This window comes from Numida meleagris, chromosome 1, assembly GCF_002078875.1.
Source record: "Numida meleagris isolate 19003 breed g44 Domestic line chromosome 1, NumMel1.0, whole genome shotgun sequence".
Classification (NCBI taxonomy): domain Eukaryota; kingdom Metazoa; phylum Chordata; class Aves; order Galliformes; family Numididae; genus Numida; species Numida meleagris.
The window spans coordinates 78,230,949-78,238,647 of record NC_034409.1 but is presented as its reverse complement, the minus strand read 5'-3'; the positions used below and the strand labels follow the sequence as shown (position 1 = coordinate 78,238,647).

The 7,699-nt window shown below is 47.9% G+C and overlaps 1 long non-coding RNA gene across 27 annotated transcripts in view; it reads right to left on the bottom strand.

The window, feature by feature from the left end:
* Positions 1,684–7,699, bottom strand: part of LOC110399273 — a 48,024-nt gene continuing 42,008 nt past the window's right edge. For 22 of the 27 annotated variants that reach the window (XR_002439065.1, XR_002439099.1, XR_002439074.1 and 19 more), the window contains one exon: positions 3,127–3,940. This is a non-coding gene — a long non-coding RNA (uncharacterized LOC110399273). Of the gene's footprint in view, positions 1,799–3,126; positions 3,941–4,790; positions 7,620–7,699 lie in introns of those variants that run through there. The other 5 variants (XR_002439070.1, XR_002439073.1, XR_002439102.1 and 2 more) reach the window with 2 other exon arrangements.

Below are 7,699 nucleotides of genomic sequence, written 5' to 3'. Positions count from 1 at the left end.
CTGATGCATCCCAAACAGTTGTGGTGCAGGCTCAGCACCCCACAGCTCATGTCCCCTTTCTTGCCAGCAAGGCAAGCCCGAGCAGGCTCATTCATTGCTTTTCTCCACTAAAAGCACTGGGGAGCAGACAGCTGTTGCTATAGATGGCAAATTTTTGCTGCTCTGCAGGGAAAGCTATGTCACCCTTGACTAGAGCCAGCCAAACCACAGTCTTCCCTTGCACCACATCACTCCCAGCTCCTAGAGCTCCCCAAGGCTGTGCACAGGGAATGCAGGAAGGGGGTGGCCATAGGAGGAGAAGGCGTTCTCAGACGAAGATCAGATCTCAGAACATTGTATCTGCACTCATTAGGAGGCAGTAAAGAAGCTGGACAATCAGAGATAAGAGTGAGCAACACTCTGTTCCCAGACAGATGGCTTGCCCGCTGGTAAAAGCGGGGGGCGCAGCTCGACGCATTCTTGACATTTTGTTCTCCCAACGGATGCCAGCTCAGCCCTTATCAGATATCTCCACGGCCAGTGATTTTTCACAGTGGATAACACCACCAAACTGCTTAGGAAAAAATCATAAACCTCTGTCCTGGGCAGCTAAGCAGAATATTCCCATCCCGGCCTTTATATGGGGGTATTTGTGGTTTCACCTTTTCTACCCTTCTCCACTTAACCTCTTCCCCATCATGCACTTTTATGGCCCCTTCCCACCTGAAGTTGCAAGAACCTCAGGCTGGATCCCTCTTCCATCCTCCTGCTCCAACCTGACCCCTCTGGCACAAGCAGCCAAGGCTGACGCCCTTTTCTTTAAGACCAGTCCTTCTCAAGCTCATTTCTGGCTAAAGCTCAAAACGCCTTTGCTGCTGTTCTTCCTTTATGCTGAACCACATGGAACCGGGCTTGGTGTCACTACGCTGTGTGAGAGGCACCCTCTGTGCTCTGCTCGGTGTTCAGTCCTCTGTTAAAGCAATATTTGGGAAGCTCAGTTATGCGTGCTGGAGCCAGGGATGCAATCCCACTGCTTCCCTTTCGGCTCTGGGATAGGAAAGCTTTCCAGTGAGTTATCACACACAAGTGATGACAGCGACAAAAGCATTCCCTCAGGTAACATGTGCTGATACTGTTACGGCACGGTGCTGCTCTGCCCTCCATCCTCAGCTTGTGCTGAGTTCACAGAATCATGGAATCACAGAATATCTCCAGTTGGAAGGGATCCAAAAGGATCATCGAGTTCAACTCCCGGTTCCACACTGCACCACCCAGAATCCAAGCCCTGTGTCTGAGAACATTGTTCAAACGCTCCTTGAACTCTGGCACTTGGGGCCGTGCCCGCTGCCCTGGGCAGCCTGTTCCATGCCCACCGCCCTCTGGTGCAGAACCTGTCCCTAACCCCCAGCTGCCCCTCCCCTGACACAGCTCCATGCCGTTCCCTCGGGCCCTGTGGCGGTCACAGAGAGCAGAGCTCAGCGCTGCCCCTCCGCTCCCTGTGAGGAGCTGCAGCCGCCATGAGGCCTCCCCTCAGCTCCTCTGCTCTGGGCTGAGCACACCACGGCACCTCAGCTGCTCCTCATAAACCTTGCCCTCCAGACCCTTCCCCATCTTTGTAGCCCACACACAGCTTTGTAGCCCACATTTCCTCTGAGTGCATACATAACACAAATTTGCACACGTACAGATAGACATACACACCTATATATAAAATCTGCATGTATATTTACACACATCACACTGCTACATTACTGGTTGCTTGGCAGTGCTCTGCGGTGCAAGTGTCCATGTCACAGTGATAGTATCTGTGAGGTGGGCTCTGTGGGGAGAGGGAACAATTATTTTAGCAGACAAAACAACCACACCTGGTTAAATAGCCATTTCTGGGGTAATTTAGACCCTTCTTGGGGTCTTTTTTTGAAACAAGCAGGATTGTTTTCCTTTCTCTTCACCCCTCCATTGCATGAGCAGTGACGGGCAGTGATGATCAGCAGCTACCAGTCTGAATCCCTTCTGCGCAGATAGTTCTACCACAGCCGCACTGAACTGCAGTCAGTCTCATGCATTACCATGCCACAGCATCACGTACCAGCTGTATCCATCCATGTCTGTATTTTTGTGGCTGGCACAGCTTTCTGTGGGCCTCCAGGTCTGCATGCAGTCTCCCTCAGCCCACACATTGAGCCCTGCAGCTCCTGACTCCACATGCTATAGGACCCCGTTTACCCATTTTTTTGGAGGGGATGCGTTGTGTTGATTGGCACAATCAGGGTTAGTTCTGGCCCTGCAGCAGTCCAGCTTGTTTTCAGTTCCAGCCGTGGGCTGGTCTCCTCTGAGGGAGTTGGCTGCACTCCTCTTTTCCTTCCTCCTCCCCTAAAAGCACCCAACCCATCCAAGTGCAGCAGAGCCAGGCGGTGCAAGCACAAGGGCAGCTTTGCAGGGACATGTTGTTTCCTTACATCTTGTACAGGCACAGAGCAAATGGGCTTTGAGCTTCCTTTGCTGCTTCCTGCTCATCAGTGGTGGAGCTTTAAATGCCTGATCCTTCTGCTCTGACATTTCCTCTGTATTTCTGGCACCCTAGTGATCATCAGAGAATATCTGACAATATAGATAAAGCATGGCAAAGACCTGTCCATGGTCAGTGGGAAATCTGCCTTTTTCTTCCACACAAATTCTACTCCTTCTCTGTCCTGAGAAATGCTTCCCAACACTGATAGAAACCCTTTGATACAAAAGCCAGAGGCTCCCCGCTCCTTACAACAGTGGGAAGAGATCTGCCAAGATCCCAGGGGAGCAAATCCCACCCTCACAATTCTTCCCTGTCTGACCAGGACAACATATTTGTCCTGACTTTGCATCTGGACACTGGTTTACTTTTAAACGTACAAGCAAGAGGCACCGAGGAGATCCTTGAGAAGTTTCCCAGCAATGTCCCTGCACCCAGCAGGGATGTTGCCCAGAGAAGTTATGGAGTCTCCTCCTTGGAGACTGCCAAAAGCCGCCTGGGCATGTGGGGCTGGGCACCCTGCTCTTGGTGTTCCTGCTGGAGCAGGGGTTGGGACATATGCACCCAGAGGTCCCCCGGCCACACTGTGATTCTGTGCTTTGGGTGGATGCAATGCCACTGGTGCATGCTGGCACTAATTCCAATAATTAATATTGTTTATTTGTCCAAGGGCAAAATATTCAATCTCCTTAGCAATACAAGCTCATAGCTGCTTCTTCTGAAATAGGAGGTAAATGAGAGTGAGATGAGTGAAAGTGTATGTGTTTGTGGTGCTCACACTACAGAGAGGAAATGCATCTTAGTGCAAAATAGGGGAAGTGGAGGAAAAACAACACAAAGAAAATGCTCCATTGAACAGGGCTCGAACTGGTATCTTGGCTGCCGGTTTGACTAACTTATGGTATCACTAAATCCCATTCTCCACGCAGGGAAAGAAGCCCTGCAACTGTGCATTGTCAGCGTGACGGAAGAAACAAGGGCAGCTGATGCTGGCTGGGGCAGTGTTGCTCCCCGTCCCACAGACCGGCTATTGTTCAGCGTGGTGACAAAGGGCTCCCTTCTTTCCTCTACCTCAGTCACTTGCTCATGGATGCATTGGAACAGTGCATCTTTTAGGACTACATCAGTTATGGGTAGAATGCTTCGGCTGACTCCCCTCAGGCCCCCCACTGCCCCTTGGGAAGGAGCACACATGGTGGTTACTCTCAGAACAACCTAAACCCGTGCCTTGGGCACTGCTCTCTCACCTCTCCCCCCAGGTGAGTGTAGAGGGAATGGGAGATGGTTGTCAGAGTGACCTCTTCCTCTGCTCGCACGGAAGAAAAGACTTCAGAAACATTTGAGAAGTGGCAAGTTATCCCTGCTGGGGTCCTTCCAATCTGTTGTGCACACTTTTCCAAGAAGATCCAGTCCCTCAGTTGGCAATCTCTGGCAAGTGGCAGTGTCCAGCATCTGATCAGGGGAGAGAAAATAGGGAAAAAATATTTTAACCAGTAAGAGCAGCAAAAAGTAATGCAGTGGGGAGCCAACAACACAGGTACCACAGCCTCCTCAATTATTCTGGACCATGCGAAGTGCTCAGAGGAAACAGTGGTGACCACATCTGCATTCAGCTGACTTTTTACAGGGGGACTGATTTTTTACACAGCACAAGGGTTCGACAGAGCTCTGGGCAGCCTGATCCAGTGGGTGGCAACCCTGCCTATGACAGGGGAGCTGGAACTGGATGGGCTTTGAGGTCCCTTCCAACCCAAGCCATTCTCTGTTTCTATGATTCTTTAATTCTATGATTCAGCTCACACCTCTGACAGATGCCTGTTATGAAGCAAGACCAAATCTCTCTCTGCAAGTTGTGTCACTGGGCTCAAGTTCAGGGAGTAGCCTTCCTTGCATGAAATACGATCATTTATGGATGGAAGTTAAACAGGTGGAGCTGACCAAATCATTCAAAACAGGGGACACATGAGTAATGCTCTTCTCCTCTCCCCTTACACTTTCTCAGGCGCTGTCTTTTCCCCTTTGGGCTGTGCCTGAGGCCAAGCAGGATGGCTCACACGAAGCCTCGCCAGCATTGGCACACACATGTGAGGACAGACCTGCTCTCGTCCTGAGGCTTCCGCAAGCAGCCCAGAAGCACAGCTCAGCCTCTCCTCCAGGGCTGGGGTCCTAGATCTCTGTTTTTTTTAACACTAGGGAATGGTTGGATGGCTGCACATGTATGCAGGGTAAGAAAAATGAAAAGTTGAAAGATGCTTCGTGGTGAAAGACAACTTGCTAAGCCGTATGTATTTATTTCCCTTACCTCTTGTGCTACCGCCCACAAGAGGAGCTGCAGTAACATGTCCACTTGTATTGAAGAGAGCACAGCTGTGAAGACTGTGCCAAACATGCATGTTTTGGGGAGGTCACCAAAGAAGTTTTTCCATCTTTCCATCCCAATCTCAGAAACAATGAGACCGTGATTTGTATTTCGCAGCTCAGGCTAAGCTAAGTTTTCCCACAGCAGAATTGAAGGACAGCTTCTTCAATATTGGTCAAGGCAGAGAGAAAGTTTGGCTCCAGAGCCATTTTTTATGGCACACATTTGCAAACAACTTAGCTGTTGTCTCCACAATATTAGTGTTAAAATCACCCTTTAGTATCTGCCCTCTGTTTTAAGTAGGTGATGCATATATGCCAGTTCTCATGCCAGTGCTCTTCAGTCTTTTAGTTCAAATAGCAGCTCTGTTTCCCTGGGATTTACCCATCTGATGTATTAATAGGCAGCAATCATATGCCCTCTTAACACTCGTCTTGCTAGGCTAAAAAAAAGTCAAAGACTGGCAAGGCTCCTATCATCAGCTCTCACTTGTTTTCCAGATCACTCTAGTGCCAGTCTTTGCGCTTGGTAAACATTTATCGCTCCTTTTCCAGTTCTGCTGGCAGGTATCTCTGCCCTCCTTGCTACTGGCAGCACCTCTGTTTTGTCTCTTCAGCAACAACTACACTTTTTCTCCAAGGTCATTACTGAAGATATGAAATTGGCTGGTGCCAAAATCAGTCGCTAAGGAATTTCATTAGCAATTGCCTACTGCTTTATGTTTCAGCGTCTCTTCATTCAGTAATTCCTTACCCACTTTCTAGTTCAATTGTGAATCCCTGTACCCCTGTGCTTTCACAATTTCCTTACCACCTTATGTCAAATATAAGTACATTCCACGTAACCAATGTCTAAAAATGAGCAGTTCTCTCCTCCATTATAAAAACAATCCAAAAGGTTCCATGTTTCATATAACCACGTTAAATGTTGTCCCACTGTCCATACACTTCAATATGTTTATTTGTTCTTAACATTCTTCTTGGCCTCAGTTGTTCTGAGATCTTGAGTCTGTAAATAACCACATCCTTGTTTTGTACCATTGCTTATATTTAGGTAAAATAGTTGGCACTATGCAACTGCGTAGTCCTTGTCCACACCTCAGTTCCACAGGATGACTGAACATCTTTGTCATTGGACTTACTACTCAGTGATGTGGCATTTTTTCAGATTTCTGGGAACCTCCTGATCTGAATAAACCTTGCAAGTTTTTCCTTGACCTCTGATGGGATTGTTTCTATTTCCAGGTGCTTTTGTCTTGCAGTCTCCTTTTTCTACACAATTTTCCCACAAACTGAGCCAAAACTGGATTTATGAGGCATATCCTGATCGTCGTCTCACTGCACAGAGGTCTGATCTCTTTCCTTGATCTTTCTTACCTTTACAAACCACTTCTTTGGGCTACTTAGGATTTCTGCAGCCAGGTCTATCTCACCTTGATATCTGCCAACTGATGTGTCCTCTTCCCTAAGCTCTGTGGGTATTTTGCTGAACACACACATCTTTCACTGAGCAAGTTTCGTCACGAGAAAGAGGCACATTTTCTATACACTGTCCATCCATTCCCTTGCTCAGGAAACCAAGCTAGCTTTTGCAATGTTAAGTCTGAACGTCTTCCACATACAAATACTTGAGACTTTTAGCTCAAATGTCTTCATCACCTCCATCCATAACTTCTGTGATGATTCCTGGTTTTTGGTTGAAAAAAAATATTCACTGTGGCCCCATGATATTTATTCTTCCATTTAATTTAAACAGAATCAGCCTGTGCCCAGTCAAGGTTAGAAGTTATCTCCCGCCACATTGTTCTGTAATGTCTCACTTCTTACCAAGAGCACAACAGCAGCTCTGATTAGTTCGCTCCCTCTTTGTGAGGAAATGTGTCAGCTGATGCATCCGGGAATACCTGAGTCCAGCCAGTGCTAGTAGCAATTATTCTCCAGATAGGAAGATAAAACCTGTAGTAATGATGATTCTTGGTAGTGCAGATCTTTCTAAAAGCATGAGAGACCTTCATCAATATCCTGAGGCAACCTTGGTTAACTGCAGCAGAATTCCAGTCATCTTTCCTCAAGGTAATTTGAACCCAGGTGTTTTATCAGCTCTACTCCTTCTTGTTCCTTCACAATCAACATCACAGGCAGGCAATACTACCACATAGCCTACTCGCCTTTGCTCTTCTTCCAGATCCCTTCTGTGACATGGTGATGATTTCACTTACAGAGTCCCCAGTCACACAGACCTATCTTCCCAGGTGCTCCTGGAGTCTCTGGCTCCATTCTGCCCCTTTGCTGCCCCTCCTGCAGCATATCCTCCTAGGTAGGTTCCTGGATGCCCTCCTCATGCTTCTCTGAGCTCTGAATTTGACTTCTCCTCACCTTCTCTCTTCTTTCTCTGTTGGGTGTAGTTTTTCCTTTCTCTTTCATGGAATTGTAAGAGGGGACCTCTGGAAATCACCTAGTCCAACCCCCTCCTTGATGCTTTTCCACCCATTTCCACTTTGCGAGCTTTTGTTGAACCTCAGATGATGTAGTAGCAGGAAAGAGTTCTCTGACATGTTTGATAAGCTCCTCTCTGGTGTCTGCTCAGAAGATGCAGTAGTGATGACCCAAGCATATCCATGCTTATGCCACAGTGAGGATAACAGAAACTGGGATGAGGGATCAGGCTCCTCGCTGCAGTGGGATTTCCACATCCCCTTACAGCCTAGAATGATGTAAAGCCATCCTTACTAGGCGTGCACCGATAAGTGAAGCATGGCAGCTCTTGAGCATCCTGAAGGAAAATACAGTATAGCTTTCAGAACATGAGAGCGTATTTTTCCGCTGAAAAGTGCTGGCTGCAGCTATCTAAAG